This window comes from Neovison vison, chromosome 12, assembly GCF_020171115.1.
Source record: "Neovison vison isolate M4711 chromosome 12, ASM_NN_V1, whole genome shotgun sequence".
Taxonomy (NCBI): Eukaryota; Metazoa; Chordata; class Mammalia; order Carnivora; family Mustelidae; genus Neogale; species Neogale vison.
Genome location: NC_058102.1, coordinates 74416755 through 74438412, shown reverse-complemented (window position 1 = coordinate 74438412; position 21658 = coordinate 74416755).

Genomic DNA, 21658 nt, shown 5'->3' with positions numbered 1-21658 from the left:
AAATGCCAGATCTCCTTAATTGTATTAAATATATTAAATAACAAATAGAGGCAGATTATAATGATTTTTAAAACTTCATCTCTGGGTGTATATAGAAGTATTAATATTATTTTGATTCATGTCATCGTTTCTATGATGGCTAGAGCCTTTGCAAGGTTACAAAGTCACCTGTATAACTAAAGAAAGTAGCACACCTGAAACTAATATAACACTGTATTAAACTATACTGGATAATAAAATTGGTTATATAGGAATGCCTGGGTGACTTAGTTGGCTAAGCATCTGCTTTCTGCTCAGGTCATGATCCCAGAGTCCTGGGATGTAGCCCTGCCTCATCTCCTCAGAGGCCGCTGCTCAGTGAGGAGTCCGCTTCTCCCTCTGCCTCTCCCCCTGCTCGTGATTGCATATGCGTGCATGCGCTCTCTCTCAAATAAATAAAATCTTTAAAATAAATTACATAAATAAATAAAAATAAAGAAAGCAGATGGTAGTCTAAGTTCATTGGTATGAAATCCAGGACCAAAATGCTATCTCAGGTGTGATTATAGGCAGAGATTCCAGATGTGAACAAGGGGTCTAGATGCTGGTCCCATTTGATTCTACCTGAGCCACTCAAACCACAGATGATCTCCCTCTGCCCTTTCTCACAGATTATCCTTCTTACAGTAATAGGACTTTGGAAGCACATGCTTTGTCTGCTACCTGGTCCCCTTCCCCAATCTCTAACAACATTTTATTGTCTTGCTTGGGTGGGGTGAACGGCTTACTCATAGACACACACACAGTCTCACACACGAAGCAAGATGGTGGCAAGTTCTCCTGCTGGATTAGAGTTAACGGAGTCCTGCAAGCACACACAGAGTAATTAATGTTCTTATGCGTTACTTTTTACCGTTAAAGCCATCATTCTGTAAACATCGTTAAGGACAGCTCTAACTTTGGGCCCTAATACAAAAAGTCTACAATAAATAAAAATTAGTAAACAACACTCCTTTGAGGGAAACACACACACACCTCTTCTTCCTTTTTCCCTCCTCGGGGAAAAAACCATTGCTCCTGACAGCTCAGTGGATTTAAACTCATGGGAAATGAAAGGCACTTCCAGATCTTGAATTTATATCCTTCAAAGAAATTTTTCTGAATCAAGAATACTAAGCCATTTTAGATGTTTTAAAATCATTTTTAAACAAACCCCTGTGGGGGCATTTGCTTTAAAAAGTTTTAGCTTAATTTTGGCAAGCAGATAATTAAAGCCATTGATTTGTTCTGTCGTTAACTCCTTGAAATTATACTGAGGGCCAAATTGTCTTGTAGGAATTGCTTCTTCATCAGGAAAACCATTAGAGAAAGGTTATTCCCAGCAATGTTATATTTAGCAAATTAATCTTTTTTAAAAACTATTCACATTAGTACTGTAAAATCCCAAGCAACTAGTCAAATTCCTTATTGTTAGAGTTGTCGACTGAAGTTCAGCATCTTGTAATTCACTGCCTATGATTCATCATCTTGAATAAGCATGTTCGGGGCTGAGGTCCCATGTTTGATAATCGCAACAATAAAACTCAAAGGATCAGAGTTATTCGTGAGATACTCATACACAGAATTTGTTTTTATATACCACCATTATTATTGATTTTGCTGATTCTTTTAACATCATTATTTTTTATTAACACAATGTATTATTTGCCCCAGGGGTACAGGTCTGTGAATCATCAATGTTACACATTTCACAACACTCACATACCATACACATAGCACATACCCTTCCCAGTGTCCATCACCCAGCCACCCTCTCCCTACCCTCCCACCCCCCAGCAATCCTCAGTTTGTTTCCTGAGATTAAGAGTCTCTTACGTTTCCTCTCCCTCTCTGGTCCCATCTTGTTTCGTTTTTTCCCTCTCTACCCACCACAATCCTCTGCCCTGCCTCTCAAATTCCTCATATCAGAGAGATCATGTGATAATTGTCTTTAAAGATAGGATTCCTGGGCGCCTGGGTGGCTCAGTGGGTTAAGCCGCTGCCTTCGGCTCAGGTCATGATCTCAGGGTCCTGGGATCGAGTCCTGCATCAGGCTCTCTGCTCAGCAGGGAGCCTGCTTCCTCCTCTCTCTCTCTCTGCCTGCCTCTATGCCTACTTGTGATCTCTCTCTGTCAAATAAATAAATGAAATCTTAAAAAAAAAAAAAGATAGGATTCCTTCATATATCTTTCTAATGTAGAATCACAGTTTATCAATTATAAAACATTGATTTTATTTCATTTTTGAAAAATTTTTATGTTACGTATGCTCTAACTAAAACCAACCATTATAGGTTAACAGACTCTAATGATTAAGTGGAAGGCACTTCTATCAAAACAAAAAGTTCCTCTGTGAAAAAGATATTTCTATCTGTTTTGTGCCTTTGCATGGAAGTCAACAACTAGAGATTAAGGCTTTTTTTTTTTTTTTAAGATTTTATTTATTTATTTGACAGAGAGAAATCACAAGTAGATGGAGAGGCAGGCAGAGAGAGAGAGGGAAGCAGGCTCCCTGCTGAGCAGAGAGCCTAATGCGGGACTCGATCCCAGGACCCTGAGATCATGACCTGAGCCGAAGGCAGTGGCTTAACCCACTGAGCCACCCAGGCGCCCGAGATTAAGGCTTTGGTCAAATATAAAACCTCTTTTAAAAAACAAACTCTCATAGACAAGTTAGTACCCAAAGTTCCAACCAACATCAGACAATATCAAAGAAATCAATGGCATCGCTCATCATATAATGGAATAATATACAGTAAGAGAAAAGAATAAGCTGCCGCTATAATCACCAGTAAAAAGGAAAACTAAATTAGATCATGTTAAGCAGGAAGAGACTGAAGTAGGATGAGTCCATTTAAACTAAACTAAAAAATATTTTTAGGAGTACTTATGTGTCTTTAAAAAGCCATAAAGGAACGCATGAGAGAAGCATTTTTAAGAACACATGTAAAGAAGATCTTTGTAGGGGTGTTCCCTGCTTGCCATGTCGAGAACAGTGTCGTATCCGTGAATGTAATGTCGTATCCATTCTGTAGTGTGTGTAGAGAAGTGTTTAAGCACATGTGAAATAAGATGGTTGTAAGGGAAAAAATCATGTTGTTGGTTGAATGGTTTCCTTTTGCCCAATCTCACTGGTGTCTTAATTTTTTAAAAAAGGGGCAGCTATTAAGAGTAGCCAGTAAATGATTAACATCAAATGTGGCCTAGCAGTTACCTCTGTAGAGGATACAGTTAAGGAGATTTATGTGGGGGTTTCCAAGGTATTGGAAATGCTCTATATAGTAGACAATATTGTAAGTTCTCTAGTGTGATATATATCATGATTAAAAGTTTAAAACTAATTTAAAAATTAAAGATGATCTCAAGACACCTGTTGGCTCAGTCAGTTAAGCCTCTGCCTTCCACTCAGGTCGTGATCCCAGGGTCCTGGGATCTAGTCCCACATCCGGTTTCTTGCTCAGCAGGGAGTCTGCTTCTCCCTCTGCCTGCCGCTCCTCCTGCTTGTGCTCTCTGTCTCTCTATCTGACAAATAAACAAAATCTTAAAAAAAAAAAAAATTAAGGATGATCTGCCATGATTTAAAAGTGAATAGGGCCAGAACTCTGAGCGGAGTCATCACTTCCATCTCTCCTTAGAGGCCAGAGTATACCACCAGGATACCTACCTTAGGTTTGGAGCACACCCTTCCAGCTTCTGGGAGTGTTAGCAATCACTGTCTCTGAGCTGAGACCCTCTCTGGGACTTGCCTTTGACTGAAGATGGCCATAACCCTGAGATCATGCCCCTTTCCCTGGAAAAGCCCATATCTGCAGACCGGTTAAGTTGAGATCACAGGAATTCTTCTCTTTTGCACTTTGCTTTATTGCACTTTCCAGATACCGTGCTTTTTACAAGTTGAAGGTTTTGGCAACCCTGCAACAAGCAAGTCAATTGGCACCCTTTTTGTCAATACCATTCTCTTCATTTCATACCTCTGTGCCATATTTTGATAATTCTCACACTATTTCAGAGTTTTTATTATACTTGTTATGGTTGATCTGTGATCAGTCATCTTTGATGTTACTATTGTCATTGTTGGAGGGTCCTGTGAACCAAACCCAATAAGACAGCAAATTTAATTGATAAATGTGTGTGTTCTGACTGCTCCACCAATTGGCTATTCCCCATCTCTCTGTCTCACCTCGGGGACCCCCCTATTTCCCGAGGCACAGATTGAAATTAGGCCAGTGAGTAACCCTAACAATGGCCTTCAGACGTTCAAGTGGAAGGAAGAGTTGCACATCTCTCACTTTAAATCAAAAGCTAGAAATGATTGAGCTCAGTGAGGAAGGCTCGTTGAAAGCCAAGACTGGCTGAAAGCCAGGCCACTTGCACCCGTTAACCAAGCTGTGAACGCAAAGGAGAAGGTTTTGAAGGAAATTGAAAGTTCACTCCAGTGAAACATGAATGATAAGAAAAGCAAAACAGCCTTATTGCTGATAGGGAGAAAGTTTCAGTGGTCTGGATAGAAGATCAAACCAGCCACAACATTCCCTTAAGCCAGAGCCTACTCCACAGGAAGTCCCTAACTTTCTTCCATTCTGTGAAATCTGAGAAAGGTGGGGAGCCTGCAGAAAGGAAGTTGGAAGTTAGCAGAGTTTCCTTCATGAGGTTTAAGAAGCGGTCTCCATAACATAACAGTGTAAGGTGAAGCAGCTAGTTATCAAGATCTAACTAACGGTCACCTGGGTGACTCAGTCGGCTAAATAAGTGTCTGACTTTGGCTGGGTTCATGATGTGGGGTCCCTGGGACTGAACCCTGTGTCAGGCTCCCTGCTCAGCGGGGAGTCTGCTTCTCTCTCTCCCCTGCCCCCGCTCATGCTCTCGCGCTCTCTCTCTCTCAAATAAATAAAATTTTTTAAAAATCTTGCTAAGATAATTAATGAAAGAAGCTACACTAAACAACAGATTTTCAATGTAGACCAAGCAGCTTTATACTAGAAGAAGATGCCATCTAGGACTTCCACAGCCAGAGAGGAGAAGCCAATGCCGGGCTTCAAAAAATGGGTTGACTCTTTTGTTAGGGGCTATTGCAGCTGGGACTCTAAGTTGAAGCCAATGCTCACTGGCCATTTCTAAAATCCTCGGGCTCTTAAGAATTATGCTAAATCTACTTTGCCTGTGCTCTATCAAGGGAACATAAACCCTGGGTAGTAGCACATTTGTTTACAACATAGTTTACTGAATATTTTAAGCTCACTGTTGAGATGTACTCAGAAAAAAAAAAAAAAGATTCCTTTCAAAATATTACTGTTCATTGACAGTGTGCCTGATCACCCAACAGAACTGATGGAGACCTCCAAGATGAACGTTGTTTCCATACCTGCTGACGCAGCATTCATTCTGCAGCCCATGGGCCAAAGAGTAATTTTGATTTCCCAGTCTTCTTATTTAAAAATTACATTCTGTATGGGTGTAGCTGCCATTGATAGTGATTCCTCTGAAGGATTGGGGCAAAGTAAACTGAAAGCCTTCGGAAAAGGATTCACCATTCTAGAGGTCATTAAGAACATTCATGACTCATGGGAAGAGATCAGAATATCGACATGAACAAGTGTTGAGAAGAAGTTGATTCCAACCCTCATGGATGACTTGGAGGGGTTCAGGACTTCAGGAGAGGAAGCAGCTGCTGATGCGGTGGAAACAGCCAGAGAACTAGAATTAGAAGGGGAGCCTGAAGCTGGGACTGAATTGCTGCATTCTCCTGATAAAACTTTAATGGAAGAGCAGTTGCTTCTTATGAATGAGCAAAGAAAGTGGTTTCTTGAGAAGGAATCTACTCCTGGTGAAGATACTATGAGCATTGTTGAAATGACAACGAAGGATTTAGAATATTACATCAACTAGCTGATGAAGCAGCAGCAGGGTTTGAGGGGAGTGATTCTAATTTTGAAAGAAGTTCTGCTGGGGTGAAATATTATCAAACAGCATCACGTGCTGCAAAGAAATCATATGTGAAAGGAATTGGTCAATTGATGGGGCAGACTTCATTGTTGTCTTATTTTAAGAAATTGCCACAGCTACCCCAGCCTTCAGCGGCCATCACTCATCGGTCAGCAGCCATGAATGTTGAGGCAAGACCCTCGACCAGGAAGATGACCACTCTCAATGCTCAGATGATGGTTAGTGCTTTCTTTACCAATGAAGTAGGTGTAAATTAAGGTAAGTACACTGGGCGTTTTTTAGACATAATGCTGTTGCACACTTAATACACTAAACCTAACTTTTGTATGCATTGAGAAACCAAAAAGTTCATTGCAATACTCACTTTACTGTGGTGGTCTGGCACTAAACCACAGTGTCTCTGAGGTTTGCTTATGTAAAGGCCGAGTCCCTTTGGCCTTTATAGGATTTAACTGTGACCACATGAGTATGTTTTAAATAACTGTGAAAAATATTAGAAGTCATTTAGGATAATAGAGGGAAAAAAGCCAGTTAGAGGGGCGCCTGGGTGGCTCAGTCATTAAGCATCTGCCTTCGGCTCAGGTCATGATCCCAGGGTCCTGGGATGGACCCCGCATCAGGCTCCCTGCTCAGCAGGAAGCCTGCTTCTCCCTCTCCCACTCCCCCTGCTTGTATTCCCTCTCTCGCTATCTCTGTCAAATAAATAAATTTTTTAAAAAATTTTTTAAAGCTAGTTAGATATTGAAAACATATATCACTCTATAAAGTGGCATATTATCAAAATTACAGACTGTCCTGAACCTCTTCACTTTGTGAGGTGTGGGTTGTTTTTTGTTTGTTTGCTTGCTTATTTGTTTAGAGATTTTTTTTTTTCTTATCAGGGACATTTACTTACTTACTTACTTACTTACTTATTTATTTTTAATTTTTTTCTTTAAAGATTTTATTTACTTGAGAGAGAGGGCATGAGAAGGGAGAAGGTTAGAGGGAGAATCAGACTCCCTGCTGACGAGGGAGCCTGATGCAGGACTCCATCCTGATACTCCAGGATCATGACCTGAGCTGAAGGCAGTTGCTTAACCAACTGACCCACACAGGCGCTCTTATCAGGAACCTTTTAAAGGAACAAAGATACTCTAACATTTTGAATTTGGACCTCCAAGATGGAATTTCCAGGTTTGTTTATGTAGATGTGAGACATTGTTTCTCAAATATAATGAAAACAAAATATAAAAGCCTATATTTTGCCTTCTAAAGAAATAATAGCAATTCCAATGCTCCCATGTCAGTGATGGGACCTCTTGAACAGGCTGGTGTTTAGGAGCTGATATTTAGCGGCGAGAAAGTAAAAGTCAAAGGTACCAATATCTGGTGCATGATCCCAGCATTTGTTTTTCAGTGCTATTTGAGAATTAGCTGGTAACTTCCAAGCTCTGCCTTAAATAGAAAATATCACTCTTCTGTCAGTTCTGCTTAACAGCAAGGGAAGCTCTGCAGGGACATCCTAGATTATGCAATAATGGGAAAGTTTGAGAGAGGCACAAAGGATCTATTTTGGCTGAAAATGGAAAAGAGTACAGAAATCATCTGAAGGCTGCTGGGTTTCATGTTAAAGGAGGAATGTAAAACTGCACCATCATTTGGGTTCCTTCAGTCTTTCTGGTAACAATGTCCATTCAGATGTGAACTCTATGAACCTACCCATCTGGAATTTCTAAAAACTTCACCTGTTCAAGGAATTATCCAGTGACTGTTTCTTTCTGAAAATGGTGCTAAGGAATATTTTTTAAGATGTTATTTATTTATTTATTTGTTTGTTTATTTTTAGAGAAAGAGAGCACAGGCCAAGGAGGAAGGAGAGGGAGGGGGAAAAAAATCTCGAGCAGACTCCACTGAACATGGAGCCTGATGCAGGGCTCGATATCACAAGTCTGATACCTCGGCCCAAGCCGAAACCAAGAGTCAGATACTCAACCGACTGAGCCAGCCAGGTACCCCTGTACTAAGGAATATTTAGTAGGAAAGCATGACAGTTGATCCTCTCAGTGTCAACATAAAGAAGCTGATGTATCCCCCAAATGCTTATCAACTTGCCCTTGGATTATGTTAAGGTTATACCATCTTTGAGCATGCCCAAACCTTTTCAATACCATTCCTTTCTTTCTTCTTTCATTTAACAGATAGTTATATGGTACCTGCTATGTGTCAGATACAGTGCTCAGCACTAGGAATATGTTGAATAACATAAAGATGACCCTAGAGTCCTCTACCCTTGTAGAACTTGGGTTTTGTAAGTCGACAGCTTCATTGAGAGTTGACAGTTTCTGTATAACATTGACTGGCAAAAAGCTTTATGTAGTTATCTGTCACCCACTGCATAAAGTGGCATTTTTTTTCTTTGTTTTGAAACTATTTCAAAAACTGCTCACCTCTCCATAGACATGCCGCCACCATATACAACTCTCCCACATGGATGGTTCATCCAACATAGCTTATTTCAAAGGACTTTCTCTAGAGTTGTTCTGAAGAAGGCACTAAATTCGATTACGTGTTCAAAGCAAGCCCCCTGAGATCACAGCAAGGTTAACTCTCACACTGGGCATTCACACTGGGTGCCAGGCATCCTGCTAGACTTTTCACTCCAGCGTCTCCACGAGGCACCTCTCCGTGCCTCCATTTTCCGCAGGAGGTAGTTAAGACTCTGGAGGTTACGTTGTTCCTGGCCACATAATGAGCAAAATGGCGGAGCCAGAATTCAGACCTTAGACTCTGAGACTCCAATTGCCATACTCCCTTCTCTAGACATGTTCTCTGAAAGGAAATCCAAGAGGATTGCATAGATTCTTCTGTTGATTCATTCTGTTTGTTCTACAGTGTTTTGTTCAGTTTCATCTGGACTTCAAGAAAGCTCTTACCACTGCTGTCTCAGGGTGAAGTGGTCCGCTTGACTATCTCTTTGTTGTCAAGACTTCCTTAAACTCTGGAAATGATAAGCTTGGTTATATTGTCCATCTTTCAGCTATGAAGTTGTTTTTTATCTTATCTTTAATAATCTCTGTTATATACAGAAACTTTCACTCTCTCAGACCCAGCCTTGCTCAACTTGCTTTCCAGTCTGGCATTAGTGTACATGGAATGAACTTGCTATAATAACTATTTACACTTTCATTGTAACTAGCTAGTATAACACAGCTGACCCTTGAACAATATGGGTTTGAACTGCTTGTCTGCTCTCCATGTAGTTTTTTTCCGATATGTACAGTATAGTACTAGAAATGTATTTTCTCTTCCTTGTGACTTTCTTAACATTTTCTTTTGCCTGGCTTTATGGTAAGAACAGATATAATATATACAACGTACAAAATATGTGTTAATTGACTGTTTATGTTACTGGTAAGGTTTCTGGTCAATAGTGGGTTATTACTAGTTAAGTTTTTAAGGAGCCAAAATTCAGATGCAGATTTTCAGCTGCACAGGGGGACAGCACCCCTCACCCCTGCATTGTTCAAGGACCAACTATAATAGCCACTACCCTCAGTCCTCTAGCTAGAGCCACGCTAACTTTGCACAGTTGTCCAGACCCTCTATGCGTGTGCGTGCATAATTCTGTGTCTTTGCTCATGCAGTGCCATTCACCTGAAATATCTTCTGCTCTTTGTTTTCATCAGGCACACCTCCACTCCTCTCCTTCTAAAAGTTCCTACAACTCAAGGAATTGTTGTGATTATATCCCAGATACCCCAAGCTGAGTTGCTTGTTCAAACTATTATATTAAGTTTTATGGTCCTATTACCTGTCCATTATATTGTAGACATCTGTGTACTGTCTCCCCTGTCACGCAGTTAAGTGATTGAGCTCAGGAGTGGTGTCTTATCTATGGATATGTAACATCTCATGCAAGGCTTGGCACAGAACAGGTGTTCAATAACTTTTAATTATTGATTTAATTATTGAACTTTTAATTACATATTTAATACTTATATTTTGAAATAAATATGTCTTTTGTTGTATCTTATGTATGGACCTGCTACTTTCCTTTCTCCTCCTCTCTACTTACCACGTAAAGATACATGAGGGGCTCCTGGTGGCTCAATTGATTAAGCCACTGCTCTGGGATTGAGTCCCATATTGGGCTTCCCCTGCTCTGCAGGGTGTCTGCTTCTCCCTCTCCTTCTGCGTGCCACCGCCCCCCCGCTTGTGCTTGCTCTCTTTCTCTCTGTCAAATAAATAAGTAAAATCTTAAAAAAAAAAAAAAGAAGAAGAAAAGAAGATACATGAAATGATAAAACTTCAAGCCAGGCTGTGGGTAAATAGTGAGTTGATTTTTTTTTTCCCCACAGAGACATCCTTTTGACTCAGCCCCTCAATTTGACTTACCTCCTTTATCAACATTATTTTCCAATTTTAAAGCATGACCAGTATTGTTTTCAGTATTGTAATTTGCTGTGTCCTTTGGTCATTACTCCACACATCTTATCCCCAGTTTTTTGTTTGATCGTTTTGTTTGTTTGTAGGATCCTCAGGTTGGCCTTTCTGTGCCCTTCCCTGACTCCCTGGCCCTTTTCCCCCTGCCAGTTTGATCTCCTGGGATACCGTGGAGGTTATAAATACTCCAGAGGGGAAAAACTCAAGCGATAATCCAAGTCTTTTGCACATAAGAGAATGTCTTTTCCTTGCACTAAAACCATCTAAATCCTTTAGGGATATAAGCAAAATGCAATGGGGCAAATGCAGTCATTCATTATAAGCAAACATAAGTGAATCAATGCAAGAAAATGCCTCATAGATCTATGCGTATGAGGTAGCACAGAGGCTGAAATTTTGGCTCCAAAGCCAACCAAATCTAGGTCCAAATTCCAAGTCTACACTTACTGAGTTTCCTCAATTTCATCATCCATAACAATGGTATCAAAATTAAACTTGTGTCAATTTCTAGCATCGTGGTCTTGGGTCATCACCTATTGAGTAAAGCATTTAAACCAGAAGAACAAGTTTCTTCCAAGTCTAAACTACCCTTGTAAGGGCCTGTTTAGCCAGAGTGGCCCCACCTCAGTTGAACAGCCATTTTGTTGTTTATGCAGTAAAACTTAAATTAACCCTGCCCCCGCCCCCAGGGGAACTTACTTAAAAGCAAGTCTGGGAAACCAGTCCCAGGTAACAAAGTCCAAATGCAAGGGTGGGTCAGGTCAGGTAGAGATAACAGCCCGAATGCAGAGATGAGTCGGGTCAGGTTGAGACATCCAATCAGTAAAGTGCGCATTCTGTCTCCCTTGCTACCAAGGAGTGTGGGCCCCACCTTTTTGGGCACCAATTCTGACCAAAGGGATAGGCTCATTCAAATGTCTACTATAGAGTAAATTGTAATTCAATTGGTCACTTATGTGTGATCTAGCAGGACTGTGCAGCTTTCTCTGTATGTTACAGTCTCATTCGCCACCTGTGTGTGGCTGGACCCAACCACATGTCCTTTGCTCTATAAAAGTTAGTCTGTGAGGCAGGGAGGGGTCGCACTCTCTGTAAGAGGCGTGGCCCCGGCCTGTCGGTTTGATTCTTGATGCTTGGCACTGAAATAAAGCTTTGCTTGACCTTCACTTTGTATCAGTCTCATTCCTTTCATCACAGACCCATTATTAGGGGACCCAACATTGGGGACCCAGCACCCTGTGATTTTGTTGCATCATGCATTTCTGTATTTCTTCTCCCGGTTTCTTCCTCAGATTTATAAGAGAAAAGGAGCTACTTTATTGCCAGCGTTTTAGGCTTGTCACCAATTGACATTTCCCTGTCTTCCCGAACTCCAAATCCCCACAGGCATATACACAAGAACTAGTTACAGACTTCCGACAACTCTCAAAGCAGCTAAACAGCTTTCTCTTGGGCAGGGGGATTCCTAGATCCAAGTTTAAATTGGAGATTGTTTTTCGTATATCAGAAACATGGGTGATAAAGCATCAGATAAGATAACTACAGCTATAATGAACAGTGGTTTAAATATCACTGGAAAACTGTGATCACTAGGTTATTTTACTTAAAAATAAGGAGATATTTAAGAAGAATTCAAAGTACTATGTGCTATGTGCTAGGGTAAGTGTTGTGAATTGTATAAGACTGATGAATCACAGACCTGTAGCCGTAAAACAAATAATATATTATATGTTAATAAAAAATAAATAAAAGTGGGAATCTTTTTTTAAAAAAGGAAGAATTCAAGATGCCCTTCAATGGACGAATGGATAAGGAAGATATGATCCATATATACAATGGAGTATTATGCCTCCATCAGAAAGGATGAATACCCAATTTTTGTATTGATATGGACAGGATTGGAGGAGATTATGCTGAGTGAATTAAGTCAAGAAGAGAAAGTCAAGTATCATATGGTTTCACTTAATTGTGAAGCATAAGGAATAGCACGGAGGACATTGGGAGATGGAGAGAAGAAGTGAGTTGGGGGAAATCGGAGGGGGAGACAAACCATGAAAGGCTGCGGACTCTGAGAAACAAACGGAGGGTTTTGGAGGGGAGGGGAGTGGGGGGCTGGCAGGGCCTGGTGATGGGTACTATGGAGGGCACGTATGGCATGGAGCACTGGGTGTGGTGCATAAACAATGAATGCTGGAACGCTGAAAAGAAATAAAATAAAATGAAAAGAAAACTAAAACAAAAAAAAGGAAGAATTCAAAGTAGCATCAAGGCACTGAAAAACAGAATATCCAAAAACCTTTCTAAAAATTAGAATCTTTTAACTTGGTAAGAAGTGCCAGAAGACAAACTCAGTAGTGATCATCAGACTGGAAAGGCTTTTGCTGAGTAGCAACTAACAATCCTGCATCTCTCTTCAGCACAGAGCAAGAAAACACGCCTTTTGAGTGCTTGGTGTCGACAGTTGCACTTGTTACTTTTCCTCATGACCCCTTGTGCACGAAATAGTCGGATTTCCTTAATTGCAGTTTTGTTGTCTGTACATTAACTAACGTTTATTGGCCTTCTCAAGGTAAGGATATTCATGATGAAAGACTGATTTCTTTTTTTTGTATGATTTTATTTATTTATTTGACAGAGAGACCACAAGAGAGAGAGGCAGAGAGGCAGGCAGAGAGAGAAGGGGAAGCAGTCTCCCCGCTGAACAGAGAGCCCGACGCGGGGCTCGATCCCAGGACCCTGAGATCATGACCTGAGCTGAAGGCAGAGGCTTAACCCACTGAGCCACCCAGGCGCCCCGAAAGAGTAATTTCTAATATGCTTTCCTCTTATACTATTATTAAGTCCCAAGATAATAGGACTGTGGCTATGTGAGCTCTGTGCTCAAAGCGTACCTTTTCAAAGCCAGCAAGACCCCTGTGAAAGACCGTTTCTTTTTTTTCTTTTCTTTTCTTTTTTGACATAGAGATCACAAGCAGACAGAGAGGCAGGCAGAGAGAGGGGGGGCAACAGGCTCCCCAGCAAGCAGAGAGCACGATGAGGGGCTCAATCCCAGGAACCTGAGATCATGACCCAAGCTGAAGGCAGAGACCTAACCCACTGAGCCACCCAAGTGCCCCTGAAAGACCATTTCTAGCACTGAAAAAAAGAGTTCAAGCTGAAACTGCCCATAGGAGACCTTCCCCTTTGACTGAGGAGAAGGTTACTTGGGCCATACTCCAACAGCAGGCTTATGAACATGTCTGTCTTTTACTCAGAAGAGGAATAATTTATCTACCTGTAACACAGTAGGAGAAGAAAAAGGAGTATTTCCCTCTCATGTCTTTAATATACAAGTCATCAACGCCGCCACAGTCCTCACAGATTGGAGGGGAAAAGGCTCCGGTTAAAGGTGGCTGCAGGATAGAGCAATAAAAATAAAGTGTATAGAACCTGTCAGCCTTTGCCAAGAATGTTACGCACATTATTGCTTCCACTCTTAACAATAAAACCTCATGACGCTAACACTGCTGTCACCATGTTACAGACAAGAATGCTGGAACAAAATGGCTAAGGGGCTTGGTCAAGGTGACCGCCAGAAAGAATCAAGCTGTGATTCAAGACTATATTTGTCTTGCTCCAAAGCCTGTATTTTTCCTGCACTCTGTGACTCCAAGGACTCCAAGAACTCTCCTCAGGACCCCAGAAGGCCAGTAAAGCTGCAAGAGCCAGACTAAGGCTCTGGGGGTCAACACTCACCAGCTGTCAGAGAAAAGACGCACGTGGCTATCGTGACTTGTAACAGCAAAGCAGATACCGAGATGCAGGTGTTGAGCTGCCCCTCACCTGAGGCCCCCTGCAAAATTCAGATTGTGGGCCAGCAGGTCAACATGAGGAATGAAGCCCATAGGACTAAGACCACAGATAAGACGTCGATGTGCAGTGTGGCCTGAGCTAAGCATCGTGGAGGGCACGGTTGAGGCTGATTTAAGGCTTAAGTCACCTGTGGAAAAACAGGAGTAAAACTGAGTTTAGACCTGTTGGGATTGGGTCAGCATCACAGAATCACAGAGCAATAATTGCCAATACCTATTAAAGCTAAAACCACTCTGACCAGCTATTAAATTCTAAGAATTCATACTACAGACATATTAGTATGTACATAAAATGGCATGTGTAAAATTATTCCTGCAGCAATATTTGTAATAGCTAAATACTGGTGCTGTTGATCATCAATATTGGCTAAATAAATGATTGACTAGATAAATAATCTTACAGCTGTTCATGAAACTATAAAAAAGAATGAGGGTCTTCTTCCTTTACTAACTAGAAACTTTGTTAAGATATAATTTTAAATCAAAACAAGGGGGTGCCTGGGTGGCTCAGTGGGTTGGGGCCTCTGCCTTCGGCTCAGGTCATGATCTCAGGGTCCTGGGATCGAGCCCCGCGTTGGGCTCTCTGCTCGGCAGGGAGCCTGCTTCTCCCCTCCCCCTCTCTCTGCCTGCCTCTCTGCCTACTTGTGATCTCTGTCAAATAAATAAAATCTTTGAAAAAAAAAATCAAAACAAGAATGATGCAGGATGGTCTATGTAGTACATTTTTAGTGGCATTATATATGATGGATTTGAAAAGATGCAAAAGAACTGGTAACAGAGGTTGTCTTATAAAAAAACTATGTGTCCTTAAATGTCTTAAATTTGACTCATAAGGTTTTTTTTTTTTAAACAATATACTGCTTTTTACTGGTTAGCCTGTAGGCTTTTGACATCGATCCAAGATATGAAGGCCAAATTGCTGAGATCATAGCTCTTATTATTTATTAGATAGTTATTTCTAGTGAAAAGTAGTACAGGTTTTATTTCTATTCATGTTCCTTTTATATATTTTTATATGTGGAAAATCCCAATGGCCTTTACAGTTTTTCATCCAATTGTCAGTTTATCCCATCTCTGAAAGGCTTCCAGGTCCTTTCCATCTTGGGCCGAATCCAAACAGGATCTAAAGGAAATTCCCTCCCTCCTTGTTTGCGTGTGTATCCCATCAGCATTGCTGGAAACAGCATTTTGTAAAGTCAGTGTAAATTTATATGCTTTAAGTGTTAAAATATGTTGGAAACAGATTGCTTGAGAGAAAACAAGACTGCAAATACAGAGAGTAAGCAAAGGAAAAGAAATACGGTAAGTCAGAAAAGAACAAAAAAAATCAAGGATTAAGTTAGTTCTGGCTTGATAGAAGGACTACTCATGGGTGTTAAGAAAATAAAAAGCCATTAAAAACTAGTTTTAAAATATTCCTATGGGAGGAGCCAGAGCAGATTTATCACTGCAGGAGGTCGGCTCCTTTGAACTTTGTTCTGAACTTCAAGGCATTTATCTTAGAATGTCGTGTATATACCCCGGTGGAGGGTGCATATTCACACAATGGGATACAAGATTTTTAAAAAGCAGAATTTTTATTTGTATTTTTAACTCAATTTGTGGGTGTTTTATGAGGTACATAATATTTTAGTAGCGTGTGTGTACAACATGTGTGTACACATGTTGCACACATGTGTACGTACACACACACACACACACACACACACACTGAGATACTGGCTGCTCCAACTTTCTTAGTTAGGGAATGCATGACCACAACGATTTGGAGACCACCGGACCACTGCTCCAGGCTAAGAATGAGAGAAACTGGATGGGAAGAATCGCCTGGGTGGCTCAGTTGGTTAAGCGGCTGCCTTCGGTTCAGGTCATGATCCCAGCATCCAGGGATCGAGTCCCACATCGGGCTCCTTGCTCGGCAGGGAGTCTGCTTCTCCCTCTGCCTCTGCCTGCCACTCTGTCTGCCTGTGCTCGCTCTCTCTCCCTCTCTCTGACAAATAAATAAAATCTTTAAAAAAAAAAAAAAAGAATCTTTGTTTATTGGTGTCCCAGGATTCCTGACTAAAGGCAGAAAAAGATTTTTTTAAAAGATGGTATTTATTTATTTATTTGAGAGAAAGAGAGTGTACGTGAGAACACCAGCAGAAGGAGCGGCAGAGGGAGAGGAAGAAGCAGGCTCCCCCCGAAGCAGGGAGCTGAACCCCAGGACCCTGGGATCATGAGCTGAACTGAAGGCGATGCTTAACCCACTGGCTACTCAAGTGCCCCATATGTGGAATCACTCCAAGAAGGTCAAACTTGTACAAACAGTAGAAAAGTGGTTGCCAGGGCTCAGAAGTTGGGGAAATAAGAAGAGGTTGGTAAAAGGGTACAGATTTTCAGTTAAAAGATGAGTAAGTTCTAAGGAACTATATTTATTTATTTATTTACTTACTTACTTACTTATTTATTGTAAAGGAGAGAGAGAGTGTGTGTGTGAGGGTAAACCCCCATGTGGGACTCGATCTCATGACACGGAGATCGTGACCTGAGCTGAAGTCAAGAGTCAGCTGCTTAACCAGCTGAGCCACCCGGGTGCCCCCTATTAAAAACTCTTAACTCTGAAAAAGGTTTTGATTAACTGGATTTTGAGTAGAAACTTTAGATAGAATGACCTTATAATTTATTGTCAAAATAGGACAATTTTGAGAGTAAAAATGGTCATATTAAGAACTCGGCTGAGACAAGAGGCATCTAAACCAGGGCTCATGGTCACCTACTAACAGGATACAATCTCAAATGTGCAGTGTCAAATAATATCAGCAGTCATAGGGAAAGTGTCCCAATTGACGATATGTGCTGTGTATTTGGTCACAACCCGACATGAACTGAAGTGTCCCTGATTCCTACTTCGCAGACCTTCCTTAAACTCTATGCTTGAAGAAGAGTTACGTGTGAGGCATAATGGAAAGAGGGGCACAGGTATGCAAGATTTTTTTTCTGGTTTCTAGGAAAACAGCTATGAGCAGAGGAATTTTTCTCATCTGTTTTTTTTTTTTTTTTTAGTGAGACCCTTCCAGTTTGGTGTTCACCCATGGACAAATGTTAATAAAATTAGTGGGTACTGAAACTGCTTGAATTTGCACACAGCTACTTAGGTCCTGATCAAATATTTCTGCAAACAGGATCTATGTTTCATTGATTAGTGGTCCTTTTCCAAGTGTTTTTTTAAATTATTATTAAGTAAACTCTTACACCCAAACATGAGGCTCGAACTCACAACACTTAGATCAAGAGTCACAGTCTCTATCCACTGAGCTAGCCAGATGACCCTGTAAATCTTCACTTCTTTTTAAAAAAAGATTTTATTTATTTATTTGACAGAGAGAGATCACAAGTAGGCAGAGAGACAGGCAGAGAGAGAAAAGGGGAAGCAGGATCCCTGCTGAGGGAGAGCCCTATCCTAGGATGCAGAGATCATGACCTGAGCCAAAGGCAGAGGCTCAATGCACTTAGCCACCCAGGCACTCAAATCTTCACTTTCTAAACTTGTCAGCCATGTAGACATTACTTAAAATGGCTTCTACTTCTTAAATGAACCAAGTAGAGGAGGAAATAGATAAACACGCTTTTAAACCTCTTTTCTAGTGTGGCAGCTTAAATAGTAAAGATAGGTATCTCGGAATTTTAGAGCTCATTGGGATTCTAGAGGTAACCTAATCTAGTGCGCACACAGCCCATTTTTTTTTTTAAATTTGTTTACTTAAGCGACCTACCCCCACTGAGGGGCTTGGACTCACAATTGCAAGACCAAGAGTCGCGTGCTCTTCTGAACCAGCCAGGTTCCCTCGCCCCTTTATCTGTAGCATGAGGACACCAGGGCTGAGTGTTGAGTTATCTAAGGAGTACAGCTAGTGCAGACTGAGCTGAGACGACTGTACGGGTCTATGACTCCTGCTCCAGTGTGCTCCCGTATCACAGCTCCGAACCACATTTTGTTGCTGTTATGAAGATGCCAGAAGTAATGTCTGAATTTTTTGTGTGGGGCAAATACTTGGAAGGGATTTATTCCCATGATAATGGTTATAGAAGAGTAGTTAGGAGATATTTCTGGACTTGCTTCTCGTTAGATTATTGACCATACAGTGCTTACCACAGGAACGCATAAAGCTTGTATGGGAGACCCTGAAAAGAAAAGAACAAAAATAAATTGAATCAAAGTGGAAACACTCTACAAAATGTAGACTGGTTGCTTATTATTTGACTTCTCCAGGGGAGACATAAGTTCAGTTGGCCTTGATGGAAGGAGAATGATGAGTTGGTTAGTCAGTCCACTTGTGCACTATGTCAGAGAGAACAGAGAAATACTCAGGCGATTGAGAAATAGGCAAATTCTGAAATTATCTGGTCTGAAGACATTATCCTTTTGAACTAAGCTCTTCAAAAAACAATCACAACTGGTGTCTCCAAGATTCTGTTTCTAGGAGACAAGCCTGCTTGTTCTCATCACATTAGCACACAGACAAGCAGCTCTTGAAGGAATCCTGGCAAAGAGCCTGTGAGACAAAATACTGGTGTGGACTGCACCAGCTATTACCAAACCTGGAGCAGAAAGGGAGTGTGTTGGGGAAAACATCACCTGAGGGAAAAAGTCGGTGCAGCAGTGGTGAAGGAAGACAGAACTGCAGATCCAAAGAAGAATTATGTGAATTCTGTGGCCCAGGATCCTGTTGGCTGTATGTCTTTATTAGGACTCTTCCTCAAGGCGGGGGCCTTCCCTTGTCGTATTTTCCACAGTGTTTCTCTCCCTCTGCCCCATCCCAACCTGCATGTTCCTCAACAATCACCGAGGACTCATTCCCTCTCTCTGCCCCAAGGCTGGGGTGGCAAAGGGCTCTGCATCAGAAGGAGGAAGTCAGTGAAGAACAGGACTGCTCAGAGATAATTTCATCTCCATGAGGGCAGGGATCCTCTTTTTGTTCGTGAATATGTCTAAGCCATTAGAGAGTAGTACCTGACTTATCAATTGCTCTTTTTAAAAAATTTATTATTATTTTTTTAAATAAACATATAATGTATTTTTATCCCCAGGGGTACAGGTCTGTGAATCGCCAGGTTTACACATTTCACAGCACTCACCATAGCACATACCCTCCCCAATGTCCATATCCCCACCACTCCTCCCAGCAACCCTCAGTCTGTTTTTTGAGATTGAGTCTTTTATGGTTTGTCTCCCTCCAAATCCCATTTTCTTTCATTTTTTCTTTTCCTACCTCCCAACCCTATCAATTGCTCTTAATAAATATTTGTTAAATAAATTTTTAAATGAATGAACACACTTCTGAGTCCTGAACCCAGTGTAATGGTAACAAACTACTTCAACATTATTGAGCTCCACAGAAGAGGGAATCTTACAGGATTTCTAAAATTTGATCATCTTACAGGATACCCAGGAAAGAACAATCTCCAATCTATTCTGGAGATTAGATCTGATTAGATCTGGATTCTGCGATCCCTGTTGGCCAAGCCCACAGTGGTCCTCTGAGGCTTCCAGGTGCCACTCAGGCACTGCACTGTCTCAAATGGAGCAGAGGAACCTTCTGTGAGGCCAGGAACCCCAGGCCTGAAGTGCATCAGCTCTTTGAGGCCAGGAAGCAATGCCCAGCTCCTCTAGCAAGTAAGGCCAACAGCCTGGGCTCTCTTGCTAGGGTTGGTGCCCTCATTAATAATAAAGTGAATCGTGTCTCTTTCTCTTCTGCTTCTCCAAGCTTATTTTCTCAGAATTTATCCTGTCTCTAGGTTTTCAACTTTTGGAAACAAAAGTTAATAAAATTTCCAGACTTACTCTGCATTCTTCCCTGACTTCCCCCAGGAACTGAGACACAGAGCTTACTACCAACTTAAATGGTAGAATGGAAAGGGGGAAATGAAGGATGGGGGAAAAAAAACAACAACCCATAAATATCTGAAAACATTGTCCAGCCATATGGGTACTGAATCAGGTGCATAGAATTATGGCAACTGTGAGCCCTACAAGTGATTCCACTGACTACAAGAAAGAAGAGTTGTGTGTATCCTTCTCTGATATTACAATGTAGAAAGGAAAGGGACTTTTTTAAAAAAGATTTTATTTGTTTATTTGACTGAGATCACAAGTAGGTAGAGAGGCAGGTGAGGTGGGGTGGCAGGGAGTGGGGAAAGCAGGCTCCCTGCTGAGCAGAGAGCCCAGTGTGGGGCTGGATCCCAGGACCCTGAGATCATGACCTGAGCTGAAGGCCAAGGCTTAACCCACTGAGCCACCCAGACGCCTGGAAAGGGACATTTAGTAACAGGTTTTTTTAATTTGGCTTTGTTTTGTTTTTTGGTCTAATATCCTCCTCTAACCAACAGCTCTGAAGAAACTATTTCTTCTAAAAATTATAATGATCAGAATTTCTTAGACTCCTTTCTGCTGTGATTTTGCTATGGCCTTTAGACAGCTTATATTTTAGCCCCAGTCACATCTTTGCTGTAATTTGAGTATGTTCCATACTACAGATAGAGATCAGAATTCAATAGGACTGCCTAACTTTAAGCTGTTGGGCATAATCTGTGAGAAATCAATTAAAACAGTATTAATTATTACTCTTTCTGTGCCTTTTGAATACCTTTGTAATTTTTTTTTTTTACGTTTTGAAACCAAACTGTATAATATAGGGGTGCTTTCAAAGTGAGCATTTATGTGGCTTTCTGTTGCAGGAAAGGGTAATTGAGAAATTGATGTGTCTAATTCAAGGTAAGCTAACTTTGAGTTATCACAGTTGAGATAAGTCATGCTTTCTAAAATACTTTTTAGGGGCGTCTGGGTGGCTCAGTGGGGTAAGCCTCTGCCTTTGGCTCAGGTCATGATCTCAGGGTCCTGGGATTGAGCCCCACATCCGGCTCTCTGCTCAGTGAGGAGCCCGCTTCCCCCTCTCTCTCTGCCTGCCTCTCTGCCCACTTGTGATCTCTGTCAAATAAATAAATAAAATGTTTAAAAAATAAAATACTTTTAAACATTATTTATTTCCTTTTTAAGCCAGTAAAAACAGTAAGAATCAATGTATGCACCTTTTCTCATGCCAAGCCCAAGTCCTAGTCTAGGCCCATAAAATTTTAGCCATGTAATAATTCCCAAGGTTTAAATGTCCCCCCCTTCTTCTATTGCTCCTATCTTTTGGAGACAGGACTTCCTGACGTGACTAAGTAATTAAACCACAACATGAAGTCATACTTTCAGGTATAAGATTACTAACATACCTGTAAAAACCACAGATAGCTACCTGTCTTATTACCAGAAACTTCAGAAATGAACGATAGCCTTTAAAAATATTCAGATCTTCCTGTGTTAAGTACTAAATAGAAAAAACTATATGCTGTGTGCTAAACATACTTAAATATGTCTCTGATTAAAGTGGTGGGAAA